The sequence below is a fragment of the Ovis aries genome, chromosome 3 (assembly GCF_016772045.2).
Source record: "Ovis aries strain OAR_USU_Benz2616 breed Rambouillet chromosome 3, ARS-UI_Ramb_v3.0, whole genome shotgun sequence".
In the NCBI taxonomy this organism is placed as follows: Eukaryota; Metazoa; Chordata; class Mammalia; order Artiodactyla; family Bovidae; genus Ovis; species Ovis aries.
This window is the reverse complement of record NC_056056.1, coordinates 4,860,684-4,882,875: the sequence shown is the minus strand read 5'-3', so window position 1 is coordinate 4,882,875 and position 22,192 is coordinate 4,860,684. Positions and strand designations below refer to the sequence as shown.

At 45.1% G+C, this 22,192-nt stretch overlaps 1 protein-coding gene and 1 long non-coding RNA gene across 4 annotated transcripts in view; one reads left to right on the top strand and one right to left on the bottom strand.

Annotated features, from left to right (window-relative positions):
* The window catches only part of LOC121819264 (uncharacterized), a 30,642-nt gene extending 9,253 nt beyond the window's left edge, over window positions 1-21,389 (top strand). Inside the window, exon 2 of the long non-coding RNA XR_006059538.2 lies at window positions 1,164-21,389. This is a non-coding gene — a long non-coding RNA (uncharacterized LOC121819264). The remainder of the gene's footprint in view (window positions 1-1,163) is intronic.
* The window catches only part of MED27 (mediator complex subunit 27), a 216,108-nt gene that overhangs the window by 94,749 nt on the left and 99,167 nt on the right, over window positions 1-22,192 (bottom strand). The window lies entirely within an intron of this gene.

Here is a 22,192-nt window from a genome sequence, read left to right as displayed (position 1 = left end):
CAGATCCCTTAATCTTTTCTTTTGAAAATAAATTATTCATGAAGCTCTCTGCCTCATTCCCAAATGGTTAGGTTTAAACAATTGCTTAAAGTGCTGTTTTTAACTGAAGAACACATTATTCATAAAGCCTGCAGCCCAGGAAACACTTACTTGCTAACTGGTCATTTTCATCTGATCAATGACTTCACAGCGATTAAACAGACCACAGTGGAATGTGCTTCCAGCACGAGGCCAGTGGCATTAAGAGCCTGCCTCCCATAAACAAAGCAAGTTGGTTAACGGTCACTTTATGGTCCACATATTACCCTGAAAATCTATCACGGTGTGGCTTAGTCAACCTTGTCTAAGATGATCTGGGGTCCTAAGCACGGTGGGAACCTTCCTGTAACAGGTTAATGGATCAATTTATTTATTTCAACTTTGTTCTTTTCAAGTTGAAAAACCACTAAAGACTTTCCAAACAATCAGCTCAATAGCCAGAGGGCGAGGCAATCACACTGGACCTGCTGATCTCGGCCCTTCTCAGTCATTTACATCTCCCAGCACAGTGCTCCGGCTCGTGGGCGGCACTGGGGCAGAGTCCAGCAAGACACAGAGCCTGAATTTCTCTCTGCGGGGTCTACATGTCCACCAAAATCTCAGGCTACCTTACACTGAAAAGCACAGCTGGGTTCCACTTTTTCTTAAACACAAACCCAAAACAGTCCAAATAACAACAACTAGTACTACTACAAAGGATTCCATTTAAAAGCCTAGGCCACCCTCACTTGTTGATATGTATTCTCAAATTTCTCATAAAAAAATGTCACTAACTTTAGATCTCACCATCCCTCCTCCCCACAAATCCGGAGGAATTCTCTTTTCAAATTAGCATCTTTCAAACACTAACCCTCTAGCGCAGAGTAACCAAGCATGACGAAAATCAGAGATTCGGGAGTCTAATGATCCTCGGTAACCATGTCTGTCTAGAGGGGCATATGACTCTGACAATTGAGATGAAGAGTGCGATCTTGCTAATCACAAACTTCACATTTTAGGGAAAGAGGAAGTTTTACTTTTGTTGAATTCCAAGTCATGTGCAATAGGGCCAAAAACACAATGTTGTCCCTAATGTAAGGAAGGACAAGTTTTACAATCTCTGACGATTCTCTCTGCTCTCCTAGTACCACTCCTAATGACACCGTTGAAAGTAAGGATCTGGAGTCTCCGCGTCAGTCGCCACATTGCTGCCAGGCAACTCTGTGCAGAAGACAAGAACGTGCACTCTGGCCCTGACTGCCCTAGTTCAAAGCCTCACTGACACCAAACAGCTGTGTGGCCTCGGCCGAGTCATCTCACTTCTCTGTGCCTGTTTCCTCCGGTGCTAAGGAAACATGATGGTACCAGCTTCATGGGGCTCTTATGAGGATTAAATGGCTTATGAAATGCAGAACCCTAAGACCAGAGAGCAGCGTGGAGTATCTGAATGAACGCTCGCTGGAACCTGACACAGCTCACTCTCCACTAGCTGTGTGGCCCTGGCTCACCTTCTCGCATCCCAGTTTCTTCATCTGTAAAACAAGCAGAATATTTTCCTCACAGCGTGGCTAAGTCACACTGCGTGTCATCAGTGCTGGGCACAGAGTCTAGTCCACAACACGTGCTCCATACGCACAGTGATCAGAACTGAACACCTGTTCACACCATTCTCTACTTCGTGCAAGAATCTTTGTGTCTGAATAAACAATATGCCACACACTTACTCAGGACACAAACCCTGGGCCATTCCAATTTGTGGGTGCTAATTCAAAAATTTCAGAAATGCTTGGTACTACTAGTTTTGGAAATCTCTTAAACGTATCCTGCGTGACACCATGGCTGTGATTCAACAAAAAATATGTTCAATGGTTATTTGCAGATGGATAATTGCAAAATGAAACTGAAGTGCATGTATGTTTTTAAGGCATCACTTCTGCTTTTGTTATCAGGTTACATTTACAGTGGAGACTTCGGCTCAGAAAACACTTGTGTCTCATGACCCTTATACTGGGAGGTTGGAATGGGCCTTCAGCTAACAAGTATTTATGATTACAAGAATCCTAGTACTCAAAGCTGAAAGGAACCCAACCCCCGTATCTTAGTGATGGGTGGAACTCAGTGACAGTAAGTGGTAGACTGGGGGTCATGTAATTACCAATGGCAGAGGTGGGGCGAGGATCTTGCTTCGCTTCTGGCTCCAAGGCCATCTTTCTTCCCACTCGAGTATTAGAAGGCTCCCCAATGCAGACATTCTGTGAATCTAGAGTTGGCACTGTCTTAGACACCAGTTACTATTCTGTGTTTATCCACAGTATGATATGTCTACACACACACACACACACACACACCACACGCACGGTGCAATGAGAGACTCTGTAACAGAAATTATAACAGAAAAGTCCTCTTTGCTGGGACATGGTAAAACTAGATTTTAAAATGTTTGATGATACTTAAGTCAGTGTATGGCACATTACTATTTTAATATCTTGGATTATTTTTTAGTTTATGTGCCTTCAAAACATTTTAGAGAAATGTTTTTCTTTTAGTTATTTTTCAGGGTAATATAATCATAGTAAAAAGGGTTAGCGCTTTAGGGGAAAGTTTCACAATTTCAGTGTGAGCAGGGAGGGGTGGGGCCTTAAGTGCCCATGAGTCACCATCTATTGTCACGGGGCCACCACTGTTTAGCCCAGCAGGGATTCAGGAGCGAGCAAGAGAGCCCTGACTAACGACCAGAGAAGGAAGAGAAGCCTCCGTTCCGGCGGCAATGGGCATCACGCACAGAGCTCAAAGTGGGCGAGACGGCAGCGAACAGGGGTGGCTATGTCTAGGGTGGTCAGGAAGGCCTCTGAGGCAGCACTGAACTACATGGCGCCTGCAGAATTGTTAAGAGTCTCTCTAAATTTCCTCCTGGAAACTAGACAGAGTAACTAGAACAGTGAGAAGTAGATGAAATCTTCAGTAAAACTTGATTTAAAAAATTCCCCACAAACCACAGAATACAGGTGTGCAGGACTGCACAGGGTCAACAGCTGTGAGGCTGGGTGGTGGGAGGGAAAAGGGACAACTGAGTGGCCCCAGGGCCACAGATCCCCAAACCACCAGGAAAATCTCCTCCAAAAAGAGGGGCCCCACCTGAGCAGGAGCCCTGCAACCTGGGGCTGGGAAATGCTGGCAAATCGAGTGCATCTTCTCAGTGTCTGAGAAAGAAAGCTCACAAATGCTCACAGGGGCTCCAGGGGCTCCTCAGGGGCTCAGGAGGGCTGGCCAGTGCTGCCTGGTCCACAGAGCCATCCGGCAAACACTCCACTCAGAAGGCATCCCTCCTGCTGAGGGCACGCGCTGGGAACGGCCCTCACATGAAGCAGGAATCAAAGCCCCAAAAGGTAGGCGGGTGGGCCATCCAGAGCAAGCGCCAAATGGCAAACAGCATCAAAGGCCGGGCAGCCAGCACCCTTGAAGGCCTGCAAAGCATGGAGCTCTGAGAGGCAGACCAGCGCCTAGGTCCTTTATGAGATGGGGAGGCCACCCTGGCTGCCACACTCCCCCCACAGAACAGGAGGTCCCCCCCCAACACACACACAGGGACACGTTAGAAATGCGACCCCGCCCCACTCAATACAAGAAAAAAAGGTAGAGGGAACAGACTAAGCCATGAAAAAGTGACCACAAGCAGATGAAAACTAACCAATCATTTCAAAATGAGCTAAAAGAAATTAAGGGAAAACAGCCAAGGGTTTGAAAGAACAACACAAATCAGAAGTTCTCAGAAGCGAGACAGCTGGACAACAAGAGCATATAAAATGAGAGCTAACAAAATTCAGCAAAATGTGAGAAATATTCTTTAGAAATCAGACCAAATTAAAAGAAACATCAGAGCAAAGGGACATCACAGAAAGCACAGTAAAAGGAATGCAGGCAAGAAGGAGACAAGAGAGGGATGTAAGAATCCGATGCATCGTGCGGAGCTTGTTCGGATGCTGGTAAAGCAAACAAACCGTAAAAGGACATTTTCAAGACAACTGGGGAAATGTGAATAAGAGCTGAGTGTTACATGGTGTGAGGGAATTACTGTCAATTTTGTTAAGTGTGATAATGACATTGTGATTATAAAGTAAATGTCCTTATTTTGTAGAAACAAGTATTCAGGAGCAAGATGACATGGTGTCAGAGATTCGCTTTCAAGAGCTACAGTGGAAACAATTAAAAAAAATACTTTGATTTATTCTTGGTTGTGCTGGGTCTTTGTTGCTGTGTGAAGGCTTTCTCTAGCTGTGGAGCACGGGGGCGCCCCTCTAGCTGCAGTGTGCGGGCTTTTCACTGTGAGGAGAGCAGCTTTGTGCTCCTGGTGGAGCACGGGCTCTAGCGCGCAGGTTCAGTAGTTGTGGCACACAGGCTTAGCTGCGCTGACGCCTGTGGGATCTTCCCGGATCAGGGATCGAACCCCTGTCTCCTGCACTGGCAGGCGGATTCTGTACCACTGAGCCACCAGGGAAGCCCTGCAGCAGAAACAATTTTAAACAATGAAAAAAAGGAAAAGGAAAGCATGGCTGAATATTGGTGATTTTGGATTTAGGGGACTGTCCCATGGAGTTCATCCTACTACTCTCTTATTTTACATATATTTGAAACTTTAATGGGGGGAGGGGGCACCTGTCCCATGATCAGGGGAGGGCAGAGCAGGCAGGCAGAAGGAACAGTGCTGAGGCTCAAGGCAGAAATGAACTTGGTAGCTGGGGTGGGGGTGCAGCGGCTAAGAGGAGAGAGGTCATGGGGGAGGTCAAGGGTGAAGTGGATGGAGCTGAAGCTACGGAACCAAGCAGGGGCCACATTATGTAAGCCTGGCCTTTGTCAACCCAGAGAAGGCGTCTGGAATTTATTCTTAAAGTGATGGGAAGCTCCTCATTAGGGACAAAGTTGAATTTAAGTTGGAAAAACACTGTGTAGGGACAAGAATGGAAGCAGGGAGACCAGTGAGGGGTTTGCAGGGCTCCAGGTGTGACTTGGACCCCATCAGTGGTGACAGAGAGAAGGGTGGGGTGTAAGATACGATTTGGAGATACTGCTGGTGGACTGGAGTGGGGGAAAGGAGGAGAGGAGGTGAAGAAAAGACATGTTCCTTCTTGGACTGTAGTCATCATAATGATCTCTCGCATAGTAATCTTTCCTCATAAATGAGAAGAAAATTTCCCAGTTCTTTCTGGCTATCTCTAAACAGTGCTCCATGCCAAGGGCCTTCTTTCTCTAAAAGAAATCTTCAAAAGCACTGTCAGATTTAAATCACCATCAGAAGTCTGACTTACACGTACCTTGGCTCAGGCCACTCCTTATATACGAAAAATGAGACCAGAAACACGCAGACTACGGAGGTGAGCGACAAGAGAGAGGAGACTGCAAGGCTCTCCACGCTCTCACTTTAAAAACAATTCCTACGCTGACAATTACTGTCTTCTGCCCAAGCACTTTGGGTCTAGTACAGATGACTTCTACTTGGATTTGTTCACAAATCTAAAGGCTTCACATATAAGAGGTCTGAACCACTGAATACTTAATTAGATACTTTTGGAGGAATGAATACAACAATGATCTGTCCTTTTTCTTGTTAGAGCGAGTCCTCAATACAAAACAGTATCGTAACAGGCGTTAACTCATTCCCCTGTCATATACCGATTCTCAGAAATCAGCTGCACTGAGAATAGAGAGAAAGTCAGGGAAGGATGCCTGTGCACTCAAGGGAGAAAGAACAGAAATGCCCTCTAGGCAGCAAAGAACAGTGAACTCCAGTAATAAGCTCCTCAAAAGCCAGGCCGTCCTCCTGAGGGTGCCGAAGTCTCAGGCGACACATCCACGTCACCTCTGCGCTGAGTCCTCCTCAGAGCGCAGCACTGGGCGCGGCGGGCGCTGCAGACACAGAGGGCTCACTCAGTACACGAGTAAGTGCAGTCTTGGACTCTAACGGCCCTCCTCCCCAAACGCTTCAAGTCCCTGCGCTGAATGCAGAGAGGCTCAGCTAAGAGCAATGCTCCAGAGGATGCAGATCAAGAAAACCCTGGGTGACATCGTGGGAAGAACTGGTGTACCACAAAAGCAACAGCCTGGGCGCTGGGCACCCTCCACTCTACTCAGAAAATCGGGAACAAACTAAGCACCAACGTAGAGAGAGGAGATGGTAGGAAACATATGATGCACTCAGGGCAAGTTTTTCAGGAGAAACGTGAAAGAAATGGGTCATCTCCCAGCCACTAAGTAAAAAGGGACTGTGGGCACAAAGGTTAAGGCCAAGAGGATGAGCTGGATACCAGTCTATCAAGAAGCAAGGGGGCCACAGTGTCTAAAAGTTTCCAGATCTTTATCAGGAAAAGAATAAACAGCTGCAATAGTCCAAATACAAGTGGGGCCCTTAAGAACACGTACTTCATTGTTGTGAAGCATTTTAAAATGATAAAATTAAGCCTAAATGTATGAAGTAAGAATGTTCAAACACAAGTAATCTAGTATCCACCTGTAAAGGAATTTTAAAAACAGCATGTCATAACAGAATCAACCAGCAAGAATTTAGAAACAAACCTCATGGCTTAAAAAAATTGGGAAGTTTTTTCCAAAGAAGACATACAGATGGCCTAGAGGCACACAAAAAGATGCTCAACATCACTGTCATTAGGGAAATGCAAATCAAAACCATAATAAGATACCATCTATCAGAATGGCTATTATAAAAAAGACAACACATAACAAGTGTTCATGAAGATAAGGAGAAAAAGGAAGCTTGTTACACTGCTGCTGAGGGTGTAAACCGGTGCAGCCACTGTGGAAAACCATGCGGAGGGCCCTCGAAACTCTCAAGAGAGGACGACCACAGGGCCCGCCAATGCCGCGCCTGCACATCCAGCCAGAGAAAATGAAAGCACTAATTAGAGAAGGTCTCTGCATTCCTGTGTTCGCGCCAGCATAGTTACCAGCAGCCAAAACAGGGGAGCAACTGCTCATCAACAGATGAGGGGACTGAAAGGATACTGTACGTACATCCACGCACACGCATGCACGCACGCACACAGAGAGGAGTATTGGCCATAGAAAAGAAACGAAAGGAGAAAGAAACCTTGCCAGTAGGGACAACACGGATGGACCTAGAGGGTATTATACTAAATGATTTCAATTATCTGAAGACTCTAAAAGAAGAAAAAAAAAAAATGGACAAACAAAAGACAAAAACAAGAGTTATAGATGCAGAAAAAAACAGGCATTTGCCAGAGGGGAGAGTGGTGGGAGGAGGAAAGAGGTGAGGGAGACGAAGACGCACAAACTTCTAGCTGCAAAATAAGCGAGTCACAGGTCCGAAACGTACAGTGTGGAGGGCACCTTTTTATGGTGAACATTCTGCAACCAGAAAGACAGTGGTGATCATTTTGAAATGTATAGAAACATCAAATCACTATGCTGTGTAAGAGGAACTAATGGTGCTATTGATCAATTATAGGTCAACAATAAACTTACAGAAACAGAGATCAGATTTGTGGTTACCAGAGCAGGGGGTTAGGGGAGAGAGAATTGGATGAAGGTGGTCAAAAGGTACGAACTTCCAGTTACATTAGGGATGTAGTGTAGAACTTGATAAATATAATTAACATGGCTGTTATAGATATTAAAGTGGTTAAAAGAGTAAATCCTGAGAGTTCTCATCACAAGGAAAAAAATTTTTTTCTCTTTCCTTAATTTTGTATCTATATGACATGACGGATGTTCACTAAAGTTACTACGATAATCACTTCATGGTGTATGTAAGTCAAATCACACCTGTACACCTTAAACTTACAAAATGCTATATGTCAGTTACATCTCAATAAAATATGGAAAGAAAAAGATTAAGATTTTTTTCCAAAACTGCTGATATATTTTTCTATATTAAAATGCATAGAGAGCTAATTACTGTTGCAGAAACGACTTAACGAATCAGCAACAACCTTCATGGGAGTTCCCTGGTGGTCCAGCGGTTCAGAAGGCACTGTCACTACCAGGACCCAGGTTCAACCCCTGGCTGGGGAACTAAGATTCCACAAGTTATGCGGCAGAAAAACAAAACAAAACAAAAACCAAAAACCAAAACTTCAAACACTCAAATGCTCAGACCAAGAGGATAACTGACATTAATCACAAACCACCTTCCTCTCATCAGTTTCCACCTGGAAAAATCCCAAGCTCTATCTCTACTTTCTTGCTTCTGTAATGATCTGTTCACTCCCTCTTTCTTTCTCGTGTCAGAAGTCATCTCCCGTGGGAGGGTAAATCCTAATTAGTCTGACTCTAACCACACACGATTCCGGGTCCCTGGGCAGTGACCTAGATGGCAGGGGGCATTTGTGTGACCTGTGACCTTTCGGCCAATGAGACTTGTGGTGAAATCGGCTGCAGGGCTTTTGGGAAAGGTCCCCTTTTTCCTAACAGGAGGTGCAAGAATAGGCAGGCCCGCCCCCATCGCGCCTTCACCTTGTCTGCAGCTGTCTCGCACCCGTGAAGGGAGACGGCTGTGGAAGGCTGAGAAGGCAGTCTGGAAGGATGATATCCCGCTACTGAACTACGGTTTCCCTGGATTCCAAGATAATTCTTCCCCCACATTTAATTATCTTTCAAATCAGATGTCTTTTATTCAGGAGTATGTCATAGTTTAACTGGCAGAGACGATTCTCTTTCAGTGGAATGTAACATGAGGATACATCTTGCCACTGGTGGCCTCCTAGCTTTGATTAAATACAATGCGCCACAAGCGGGCCCCTCAAGGGGCGCCTGTCAGTGCAGGAGATGCGAGAGACTTGGGTCTGACCCTGGGCCGGGAAGACCCCCTGGAGGAGGAAATGGTAACCCATTCCACTATTGTTGCCTGGAAAATCCCATGGACAGGGTAGCCTGGCAGGCTGCAGTCCATGGAGCCACAAAGAGTCGGACATGTAAATACGTGAGCAAATACACACACAGACCACAGTGCACTCCCCAGAGCTACTCCATCTTAGAACCTTTTATAATGAATTGGCCTGTGATAGACAGACTGTCATACTGCTTAGGTTAGTTCACTGGGGTTTCCGATACTTGTGGAGAAGGTACCAGGCGTAACTGATGTACAGCTGTCCCTGTGTAGCCAGAGGGCTGGTTCCAGGATTTCCTCAGACACCAAAATCTGCAGGTGCTCAAATCTCTGATGTAAAATGCTGCAGTATCTACATACAACCTCCTCGCATCTCTTGTATACTTTAAACCATCTCTAGATTACTTAGTATCTAATACAATATAAATGCTATGTAAATAGTTGGAAATAACAATGTAAATGTTAGGTTTGCTTTGGGGAACTTTCTAGGATTTTTTTTTTTTTCCTCCTCTGAATATTTCCAGTCCCCAGTTGGTTGAATCTGCAGACGCAGAGGGCCTACAGTACAGATCAAACAGGAATGACCTGGGGCACCGAGGTGGTACCGGTCCATACACTGATTTCCATTCTTTTCCACCTGTACTACCAGTAGGCTAGCTTGTTAGCCACCCCATTCAATCAGGATGTGTGATTATCTCTAACCATGTAGTCAAGGTTTTGTTTTGTTTTGTTTTACAGTGAGGAGGGGGCCTTAGAAGTTGTTGAATTTAATTATTTCATTTAAAAAGTGAGAAAACTTAGGCCCAAAAGGAAGTGACCTGTCCAAAGACACAGGGCCTGTCAATGACAGAATCTGAGAGTGCTGACTGTGATCCGGGCTGCCTGGCACACCCACTGGGGCCTGCTGTGCCCACGTGCCCAAAGGTGTAGTGCAGAAGAATGGGGCTTCACCGAAGCAGTGTTTTACTGTAAATTCTCGCCCCAGTTCACCTCCCGGGCACTACTGCTGCACTGCGGGCTTCTCACCATGCCAACTGCGTTCCCGTGCCCATCCTCCATTTGTCCCTTCACTAGTCACTTCCTCAAGGCTGGCTTTCTACTATCTCGCCTGTTTTCCATCAGTTCAGAAGGGCACCTAGATTTTTTTAAAGACCAGCCAGGGAGAACTGTGCAAGTCAGGTATAAAAATTTTGGTGAGAGGGGGTGATCAATGAGACCTAAGTGATTTTCTGTCTTGAGATGCTTGGTTCTAAGTTTAACTCTCATCTATTTTCATGCTGACCTTTAAGCCAATGTAAAAAGCCATAAAAAGAAACTTAATTACTTTGCAGTCATTCCTAAAACTTGTTTTGGTTACTGTTATATTTTTTATCCTTTAAATATGTGAGCTGGAGAAGGTTTGCTGAATACTCAAGTAAGTTTTTGTAGTATGTTGGAGCCTCTGTTTTTTAAAAGGAACGTGTTGCCCATTTTGAATGATGGGCACTGAATAAATGGCAGGTCAGTATCACACCTCTACTAGGAGAGGTTCACCTAACTTTTAGTATTGTAAGCAGTCACTCCTCTGTGTCACAGAGCACACAGGAATGTGGTTAGTGGCCCATCCGGACCACGTCACTTCTCCTTTAAGCTTGCTGGCCAACCCCGCTGCTGATCACTTCCTCCAGCAGAGAGTGCGGCAGGAGCAAAGGCGAGCTCTGCTACCTGCTGATGCTGCAGCAAAGAGCGGGGCTCAGGAGGGTGGTCGTGTCCAGGTCTCAGGCGAGTCTGTGGGACTGGCTGCCCACTGTGGGTTCCTGGCTTCGCACAAGAAAGAACGCACCACAGTAAAGTGAAAGCAGGCTTCTTTAGGGAGATGCACATTTCAAAGACAGAACGCGGTACGTCTCAGAAAGTGAGAGCAGCCCTGGGAGAAACACTCCAGACTGTGGGCCATCTCAGGTGAGAGACCCAGAAACGTGGGGTGGTCAGCTCTCACTGGCTGGGTGACTTCACGGGCTAATGAGTGGGAGGGTTATTCCAACCATTTGGGGGAAAGGGTGGAGATTTTCAGGAATTGGGACATTGCCCACTTTTGGACCTTCCAACTTGGACAGCCTTGGGACTGTCACGGTGCCTGTAGGTGTGTCATTTAGCCTAAGCTAATGTCTTATGATGAACACGGTAATGAAGCTCAAGGTCTAGTGGAAGTGGATTTGTCTGCCGCCCTGGATCTGGTTGATTCTCACCAGTTTATGTCACGTCCTCCATAGCTGTCACTCTGTTACAGTTGTGTCCCGCCCCTAGAACACCAAGGAAAGAATGAGAGAGAAGAAAGGAAACCAAAAGGACCACAAGAAAGTACACGCTTGATAAAAAAAATCCCGAGTTCTTATCCAGTTGCTGATTCTAACAGTTCGAGCAAGTATCTCTTTGTTACTGTTGCTCAGTCACTAAGTCCGCTTGGCTCTTTGGGACCCTGTGGACTGCAGCACGCCAGGCTTCCCTGTCCTTCACCATCTCCCACAGGTCGATCAGACTCATGTCCATTGAGTTGATGATGCCATCCAACCACCTCATCCCGTCACTCCCTTCTCCTTCTGCGCTCCATCTTTCCCAGCATCAGGGTCTTGGTTTCAGTTTAAAAAGTAGCTGTGTCTAGAGTCATTCATTTTTAAACCGACGTTTACCACATCCTGAACAATTACAAGCACTGGGGGCACAAAGATGAACATGAAGAACCCCTGCCCTCAAAGAGGTCACAGCACAGAAAGGCAAGGAGAAGCGCCGACACAGAGAAACGGACGAGACGAGGAATCACACAGACAAGAACCATGGCGGCATGGCGAGGGTATAGATGTCTTTGGAATCAATTGGGCGCAATGGACAGGAATTCACTAGAACTAAAGGAAAACAGGGCGTTCATTGGCAGGACACCGAGAAGTCTCTTGCAGACCCAAGTAACAGGAAAGCTGCCAGTGCTCCAAGCGAGAAGGCCTAGGAACGAGGGGCTGCTAAGGATCTAGGCAGCATCTCTGTCTCTCTGTCTCAGGGCCAACAATCACCCCACTCAGCAGGGTCTGTGATGGAAGAGCGGGGTGTGAGGTCGGCAGCTCCTCTAGGAAGGGGCGTGAGGGCCGAGCAATCGGTGGAGGCAGTAACTGTCACACCCAGGAGACAGAAGGTTCTATAAGAACATGAGTGATGTTATAGAGAGGAGTTAAAAGAGATCTTAGAACTGTATTTGTTCAACTTCTTAGTCAGAAGTGAAGAATTGGGGGTAAATTCAAGTCTTGTGGGCCCAAGGTCACCGGCTAAATTCAAAGAGCCCAGAAAGGACCAGCTTCTGGTCTCTCATTTTGCCCAGGAATATAACCACACCCCTGCTCTACAATGCTATGACCCCAGAGATTCAGTTATTTCCTCATTATCCTAATCAGTTGATAAGTTATGAGCTTAAAATCAAAGGCCAAGAGAGACAGAGAGAGAGAGAGAGAAAAGACAAAAATGAAGATAGACATTGGGCAGGGGGGATATTAGCTTATTTTAATATTGGGATAAGTGACAGGATTAATCCCAGGTTCCTGAATACTAGTCCTGAAACCAACTGTGAACAAATGTTATCACTAATTCAACCTCCCATTACCGACAAGCCTTGCCAATGAATTAAAACCAATCCTGCTGGGAAAAAGAAGGCAATCTAGGCAAGTGAGCAAAGCAATACCTTCAAAGTCTGTTTTCTTCCTTGATAAGCTGACCTTTTGACCAATTTGCCTCATCCCTTGCTTTAAGAAAAAAATCTGTGAATACAAACTTTACAGTGATTATGGAAATAGCTACCAAAAAGACACCCAACCAAATAACAAATGAGCACAACAATGAACTAAGGCGGTTATGAATGTACCCACAGTGCTGTTATCTAATCAGGAAAGACTGGGAAACAGACCATTATGCTTTAAGAACACTGTAATTATAAGAGAGACCTTCCCCCTTTTGCTCGCCCAAACCCCAATCACAACACAGTCATTTCAAGATTCAACTTGCAGGAGCTCCATTTAAACAGGAAAAGCACTAATTGGGACTCCAGCAGCAGCTGTACTACTTTGATGTCAGTTGCAGGGATGAACTTGAGCAGAATTCTTTATGGCCCTGCCAAGCCAGAGTCAGGAAGGTTGTTAACCCTTAGGCCGCTTGTTATTCCATCACGGTTTCTGAGACCCTATTCGGAAGCTGCTTCTGCAGGAACGACTCTCACGTGGTACACCCTGTGACAGGGGTCTCTGCTCTGCGACGATCACACAGCAGTCAGGTGGCAACTGAGTAAGTCTGTCCAGTACGGAAGCGACAGCTTTAGGACCCAAGGCAGTCAGGTCAAAGCCTGGCTTCTTGGAAGAAGGACTGAACTGAAAGCTGGAAAATGTGGTCTCCATTCGCCTTAGCTGCTGTAGCCTTACACAGTCTTTCTGGGTCTTATTTTCTTTGACTGTAAAAGTGAGTTGGTCAGGTACGGGGATGGACGGTGCTGGTGGCCGTATGGCAATGTGCATGCACTTGACACCAATCAACGGTGCACTTAAAACTGGTTAGGATGAGAAACTTTAGTTCATGTGCATCTTACCACGATTTTTAAAAAGGAGAAAGATCAAAAAAAATAGTAATTTGGATCAGATAATTGCTAAGGCATGTTCCAAATCCTTACAACAATCAGGGCCACGTGGTTTATCCAGCCCACCTGTGCAGGCTCTCGGGTGGGGCTCTGCCCCTGGCCCCTGAAGAAGGGCTCTCCCCTTCCCTGGGAGCTTCGGACTGGGCTCCTGTGGGGATTCTGCGACCCACTCCACCCTTCAGCTCCCCAAGAGTCGGGGCTGTTCTAGGCCACAGGAAGGACCTAAGCTGTTTCAAAAATGAACGTTCCTAACAAAAAATGTTAAATTTCAATTTAAAAATAATCAGAAAAATAGGTGAATTGGTCATTATTGAAGGATGCTAGAGAATCAACTTTATTCTGAAAACAAGTGAATACACGGAAATCAAGCATTTACTCTGCCTCTTATATAAGCTGCACCAGTCTATCTTGGGGTTGGAAAAATCACCTGAAGGAAATGGCAACCCACTCCGGTATTCTTGCCTGGAAAATTACATGGACAGAGGAGCCTAGCGGGCTATAGCTCACGGGGCCACAGAGAGTCAGACACGACTGAGCAGCTGAGCACACGTGAACACAAGGGCTAACTAAACAGTTGACACAGCAGAGGCTGTCTTCATAGAAGCATCCCAGCCAGCAGACGAACAGGAATGATGGCATTCATGTATCACCTCTCTGTGCCCTCATGAATCTGGACACAGAACACCAACAGCTAGTGACGTCATCAAGAAAGAGAGAGACAGCCACGCATTTCTTGCCTCCTGACGGAAGACAAGGCCATAGATGAAGCAGCCTTAACAAGCAAGTCAAACACGCCAACCAAGCTTCTTGATCCAACTGCCAATTTATACACCGCACAGAGGAGACAGATACATATATTATCTATACAGATGATATACAGAGGATAGAGAAACTTGATCAAGGAAACCACGGGGACGCAATCAGCAAAATCCAGACCACGGGAAACTAGAGGATAAACAATCTGGTCTCCTCAACACCAGCAACAGAATTGGGGGAAGAAGGAAGGAAGGAAGGAGAGAATGGAGAAAGAACTGCAGACTGAGACACACACAGGAAAGACACACCAGCCAATCACAAGATGTGGATTTTATGCCGCTCCCGATTCAGATGAACTGGTCAACGACAGCTGAAACGACTCGTGAGACAACTGGAAATTTGGACACTATTCTTAATTTTATTTTAAATAAGACAACAGGTTTGTTGTTTTTTTAAGACTTTATGTATCTCTATACTTTGAAGATACATACTATGGAGAAAATGATATGTCTTAGATTGCTTCAAAGTAATACAAGGCTGCTGGGGTTACACTTGAGTTAATTACCATTACCTCTACTTTTGTGTATGTTCAAAATTCTCCATTAAAAAGTTTGTTGTTTTTTTTAAATAACACTAACAAAATTATTGGGGAAGAATTGGTAGAGGACAGATAATTTTCAGGGCAGTGGAAATATTTTGTATGATACTATAATAGCAGACACATGTCATTATACATTTGTCAAAACCCACAGGATATATAACCCTGAGACTGAACTCTTTATAAACTATGGATTTGGGGTGATAATGAGGTGTCAGTCTAGTTTCTTCCATTCTAACAAACATACCAGTCTGGAGGGGGACAGGAATTGTGTGGGAACTCTCTATACTTATTGCTCAGTTTTGCTGTGAACCTAACACTGCTATGAGAAAATTAGTTGATTAAAATAATAATAATAAAAGACCATTTCAGGCACAGTTCTACGTGACCCTCAGAGCCCACAGTACTAGCCTGCACTGGAGCTCAAACGGGCTGCTCCTTAGAACAATCACAGGTCTGAATGAGCCACTTCAAGGGGGCCCAGCATTCAGCTTTTAATTTTATATATAAAGAACTTCCAGCGAAGAAAATCCTATTGCTTTTAAAATAACTAGATCATCTCTACCCTCTCCCCCACAATCCATGCACACCACATCCCTAAAATTTATGGCTCTGTGGTGTGCACAGGTTGTTTATATCACAAAACCCTAAAAGTCACGTCAAAGAGCCCTACACACAGAAATGAATTACAATCCTAAGCTCTACATGCACTGGATCACTGAGCAACAGCGATGCGGGGACCATCTGGGGCGTGAGCCTGAACGGGAGAATGATGTCCGCAGAGGTGACGGCTGTCACCAGCGTCACTTGCCTATTCTGTCTCCCTCCCACCCAGGCCTTGGGCCTCAGGCACTCCCCTGAGTGTCCTATGGCTCTCTGGTGGCGGAGGCCTAGAGGCTGTGGCCACCCGATCTAGGTCAAACAATGGGACCCAGCACCTTCCTTTCGGCCCCGTCGTTTTAAAGAACGACATCAGACCAACCAATGAATTAAGACAGATAAGATCCAGGGCATCTTGGGAATCTCTGGTTTTAAACAGATTAGGAAGTTTAACCAATGCTTGTGTATCTTCCTTCCTGCATTAGAGGCATACAATAAATATGAGGAGATATTTGGTTTATTCAATTAAGTTGTGTTACTTACTTGCTACTAACATGTAAAAACTGTTCTTTTAAAAACCCTGGATTTTAGTATTGAAACAAGATCAATACATGTGGGCTTCCTGCTATCTGCTACCCCCCTGCCCCGCCCAGTGCCTGGGACGCAGCAGTTACTCAATGAAGAAAGAAGTGGAGCTTTGGTAGGAGCTTTGGTATGCGAAGCCTGCTTATCAAGTGGCACCACCTGGAAACACACCTTCCTCAGTGGCCCAGCCCCTTATCCCAGAATACTCCTCACCTTCAATCGGGACCCTGCTACTTACGTCCTTGCAGAGTAACACCTGCCCTAGAAGACAGAGGGACGAAGAATGAACAGACAGACCAGAAAATCTACCTCGCCCACAGGATTCTCTAGGGTCCTTTTTCTCAGAACGTTAAGCTACTGGGTCTGCCCAAACTGACATTTCAACTGTTTATTAAAGAAAACATAATAAAGCTATTCGCATCTCCATTTCAGAATCCCAGCTCAAACTGTAACTATTTCTTTAAACGACTTTTGGTCTGCAAATTGCCAAAAGTACAAACACAACACTAACAAGAAAATCGCTGTTTCTTGTGGGAGGCAGATGTACAAAACGGCCTTTTACAAGTGGGCAGAGGGGACGGGAGAGGAGAGAAATCGAGCTGCTGCCTAACAAGAGCCACAGCACAAAACTGCTTCTGAAATGAACCAGTCACCTAATTCATTAAATATCAAATGCTGGACCAGGCAAACATTTCCTCTCCTTCAGAGGCACACCTGGGTTTGACCCCCAAACACAGACTACTGCAATCAGCAGAAGACTGCGCCGATGAAGAGAGTCTAGCGCTGGCGAGAGCTGGAGAGCCTGGCGGGCACCAGCTCCCTTTCACAGGAAGCTGTCTCATGTGTCGGCGCCGTGTCTCTCCATAAAACAGACGGGACCTCAGGGCAGAAAGGTGAGGGGCACAAAATAACACATCACTCTTCAGTTACCAGGAAGAGCCTGACAGGAGACAGTTCTGCTTCCCAATCAGTTCCTAAAAATCAGCGCACAATATTCAATCATTTTGTGAATTTTGCTCTTCTTGGAAACTCTCTCTTGAGAATGACTTTTGACTGTTTGGTGGAAAAGCTGTATAGAGATATGACCCTGCCTTGTACCATTGTTTCAAAAAGGCACAAGAGAGTCTGAGCTTTAACTAGTTCACTGCTGTTAAGGAGAACCTTCTTAGTTCAATGAATTCCGACACTTCTCGCAGGAGACAGCATTCAGCAAAGACACAATTTAATTCCTTGTTAGTGGAAGAAACAGTTCAATGGAGCAGATTAGGAAATAAAACCCTGGAGGAAGAGTTTCAGTCACCTAAATTGTTTGACAGAATCTGTACATTTTAAAAGCAAGGATTAAATCCCAGGTTTTCACCAGAAGTCAGCATAGCTTTTTTTTTTTGGTGCTATTATAAATGGAATTGTTTTGTTTTCTGGTTGTTAATTGCTAGTTTACAGAAATACAACTGATTTGTATTGATTTTATACCCTGAGACTTCGCTGAATTTGTTTATGAGCTCTAATTGCTATTAACAAGTGACCCTTGCTCTAGTCCACACTTTCTTTCATCCGGATTTAACTGCTGAAGAAACCAAGCAACTGGGACTTGCCCAAGGTTCTACGGCCTCTTACAGCTGAGCTTCCACTCAGCTCAGCACTCCAGCTCACCCCCTCTCAATTGAACTCAGTTCTTCCCAGTGTAATATATACACACAAATTCCAGTGAATTCCCTCTACAAAGCCTCCTGTCCCTCCTGCCAACCTCCCTGTCTCCACCTCCTGATTGCCTTCTCTGAGTCAAGCCCAGCTGGACTCTGACCCTGACCCTGGCCCTCAGCTCTGGCCGCCAGCTTGCAGAGAGACCTCTCAATAAATGAAACCACCAGACCCTTTACTCACACCCTCCTATCTGGAGAAGAGAACCACTGGGGGCATCCACCACCTCTGTTCCCCCTGCCCCGATGCTGGCGACCCTGGTCCCCAATGAGAGCCCTGGTCTCAGGCCTCCCGGAGCTCTGCACACATGGTCTGGGCAAGGTCAGACCCTTTGCTTACAACACACCTTCCAGGAAAGCAGGCAAATTCAGAATGCAAGCCAGAAATATTTCAGGGGTTCCCCCTCCTTGGAATCTGATTTTCATGCTCACAGAAAGGCAGCCTCAAAGGTGGGACTCGAATCTCCAGATTGGAGAAGCTCTAGCCTAGCTTTCTTCATCAAGAGCTAAATCTGGACATGGTATCATTTCTCAAAGCAGCAGGGCTCCTAATTGCGACAAAGAACACCACTGAAATTGTTACCCAAAATATAAATATGATTTCAGAGCTGTTGGCGAGGACTCACATTTTGTGACTATATGAAACTTAATTTCACACCTTGTATAAACATTTGCTCATTCACAGCAATTGTTGCAAGTTCTAAGGAAAACCACTATTTGTTTTAGCTAAATTACAATAAATCACATGCTTCTGATTTCTGCACAGGGTGATAGCTAAAGACGTTTTCCCTCAAAACTGCAATAAGACGAGCGTAAGCTCCATGCAGTCTGGGCCCATGTGCTGACATGAAACGAAAATACCGTCTCCAATCATGAAGAAGTCAAACACATAAGAAAATGCACAGATGATCCCAAATGCCTTTCTCCCCAGTCTGTTTATTTTAAAATGTGGCCATTTGTGAGAAACACGCCTAACTCATGCGCACAGCACAGCTCTTCTCCACTGACTTCTCCAAGGAGAAGAAATGACTAGTTTCAAAGCGGAGGACCAGAGAGGGCTCACAGGATTTACAACCACCTGGGCGGCTAAGGCTGCTCTGCAGACACAATGGCAGGAAGGCGATTCACCATCTTGACCCAACCATACAGTAAGGCTACAGCATGAGGAGGGTGGGCTACGGTCGGCCTTGTGGGCCCAGGATCATCGCTCTACCACCCAGAGGCAGCAAGGGGAGCTCAGAGGCGGGGCACGATGCCGGGCAAGGAATTAGCAGGCTTTCAGACAAGAACGGGCCTCCGATTTCCAACCACATCCGACCACGGATCTGTTTTCTTTCCACTTTATTTTGAAGTGGTAGGGAAGGTGAGAAAAGGGATTCCAATCAGGAGGAAAGCATTTGCAGAAAAGAGCTAATCATGCTTAGACCAAGCCCCCATCCCACTCAGATGTGCACGCGCCGGAGGCAGCAGCAGCAGCGGGAGTGGGCTCAGCGCGTGTGTTCTGCACTACCTATGTCCTTCCTCATGCAGCAGCTGGCTGCGCTGATGGGCCCCGGTGGAACACTGTCATTTACACCCTTGTTTTGGCCAGTCCCTTCTCCTTAAGTCTGAGATGATTCTGTTACTTGCTTCAGCCCACAAAATGTGGCTGTACTTCAGTATAACCCGGTCTCCTCTTACTGCCTCAAGAATGTCATACTTTAGAAGGAAGAGTTGAAGATGCGTATACAGAATTTAGATGTAACAGCCAACCTGCCAAGTAAACGTTCTCATTTCCTAATCATCCTGCAAACTTTTCCCTCACTAAATAGTTACTGTTAACTGCCTGGGAAGAGTCTCCTTTTATTTCAGCCGTAGTTTCTATTTCAAAGGCTGCCTGTATTACTTTACAAAATTGGCTTTGACTTTGGTGTGAGACAAATATACGGAAGTTTATTACTACATTAAACCTAGCCTTCCCTTCCAGTCATTAACAATGAATATTTTTAGCATCTAAAAATGTGCATCTCAGACAGATATGTAAATATTTAGCACCATCCTTTTGAGACTGTTAAGCTTTCATTTTCAATCACGGAGGGTATGTAAGTGTTTTCATTAATAGTCTAATTATATCGTATATTTTCACTCTGTGCAATATTTTGCTTCTATATTTGAAATAATTGAATTCATTGGTGCTAATAAATGTTCTAAATGGACATTTTAATAATTGAAATCAGCACATATTGTAGCCCTCAAAACGATCTATGAAACAAGAACGAATGTTTATGCTACACCGAGACAAAACTGCCCACGAGCAGCAGCTTGGCTCAAGGTCACATACCAGTTTAAATTCCTTATGTTGCTCCAACTGATTCTACCCTATCTGATTGGGGCCGGTTTTTTATCTCTAAGTTTCACCAACAAGACCCGCCATCTCCACTTGCTGTTCTGTCCCAGCTCCCCACTTGTCCTCACAGCCTTATAGTGACGCTCCCCATTCTTTGTACTCCTCTGCCTGGAACCCTTTCCCCACAGAGGCCCACAGGTCTAACCCTCGGCTTCCATGTGCTCAAATGTAACCAGCTCCAGGAAGTCTCCCCTCACCACTCCTTTCCGGCCAGCTCTCTCAGCTCTTCTGACACTGTATATGTTCTTTATTTACTACAGTAATTTCCTTCCACACACTCTCTGCTAAAATGTAGACTCCATGAGGGGAGGAAAGTTGTTGATGGAAGTATTCTGAGCACCTAGAACCATATGCACACATAAATCTACACAAACATACATATACTGGGTTGGCCATACATTTTTGGGTTGGCCAAAAAGTCTGCTTGGATTTTTGTAAGATCTTACTGAAAAATTCAAATGAATTTGTTGGCCAACCCAAGAGCTGGCATTCAGTAGCTATCTGTTTAACCAGGAATGACTTCTCTGCCGGGTACTATTCTAGGCTACAGCAGCGAAAAAGACAAACAGGGTCCCTCCTGCACAGAGATTTCAGCCCAATAATTTAAAAAAAAAAATTCAAAGTAATGCACCAATAAGAGAACAGCTGATGGTCTTGAGTCCTACACAGATAATTAAACGCTAGTATGACAGAGACTGACGGGAGAAGCTACTTTCAACTGCAGTCAGGGAAGGCCTCTCTGGGGTGACATTTCAGCTGAAGAACTGCACAGAAAGAAGACAGCAGACTCCCGCACATGCTCATCTGACTCCCTGTCTTCCAGCATGTCATGGGCTAGGGCAGGCACAGCCCCCCACTTACGCCCAGGCTCTGCTTCTCCTGGCACTTCCTGCCTTTATGCGGCCGGCACTCTGGCCCCAGGTTTACCTGTCATGGCCTCGCTCTGGACTGTACACTGTCGTTACGACCTTGGCCTCTGCAGCTATTTAGGCCATGTGCCTTGAACTCAACTTCTCTGGTATTTCTATCACAAACCTACTTTTCTCTTAGTTAGAAATGCAGGATCTATTTTTGTCCAATATTCCTTGAATGCTACATATGGTAGGATTTTGGTTTGGGGGACAATCTGACAAGACTTTTTAATAGGTGTTTATTCTATTGGGTATTTATTGATAATACAGATGTGCAGTCTAAAACTGACCATCTTATTTTGTGTTTTTACCTATTAATTTTTTTTTTTTTTTTTTAAAAACCTCTTGTCATACGGATTGTCTTTTTGTTGTCTTGGGGGTTTATACTGCATTTTCCTTTTTTTCTTTTTTGCCCTCGAGGGTTTTCTAATTTTACATCATACACTTAAACCTCTATTTCTTGATGTTTAGACATATTTCTGGCTCCCAAATAAGATGAGAAAATATGCCTACCAAATTTGATTCTATTTGTTCTGTGAATGTTTTTACACTCCCATGTTTTGTAACATGGATATGTTATTTACCTTCTGATATATAATTAGTCTTGACAATGATATGGCCTTGATTATACGTTCAAAACGAGCAATGATTTTGCCATTATTCACTAGAAAGTAAACATTTATACTCCCTGTGCCTAGACCACCACTTGAACACAAGAGGCAGTTGATACACATTTGCTGACGATGAATGGACTTGGTTGATTCCGACTCACTGCATGTTGTCACTAAGTAGGTATTTGAAGAAAAGCTCATGGGCTTTTCCCAGAGTTCATGCTTTATTCCGCACTCCTCCCTGCCCCCTTTTTACAAAAGAACACTGCTAACACCACTCTCTTTAAAAAAAAAAATTTTTTTAATTTTATTTACTTACTCGACTGTGCTGGTCTTATTGCGGCATGTAAGAACTTAGTCCCCCAACCAGGGATTGAAGCCAGGCCCCCTGCACTGGGAGCACAGAGTCCTAACCACTGGACCACTAGGGAAGTCCCAACAGCACTGTCCTTCTATATAACAACACTTGGCTGAATTCTTGGGTCAAACTTCCCATCCAGATTCTGTAGTACACTCTCCTGGCAT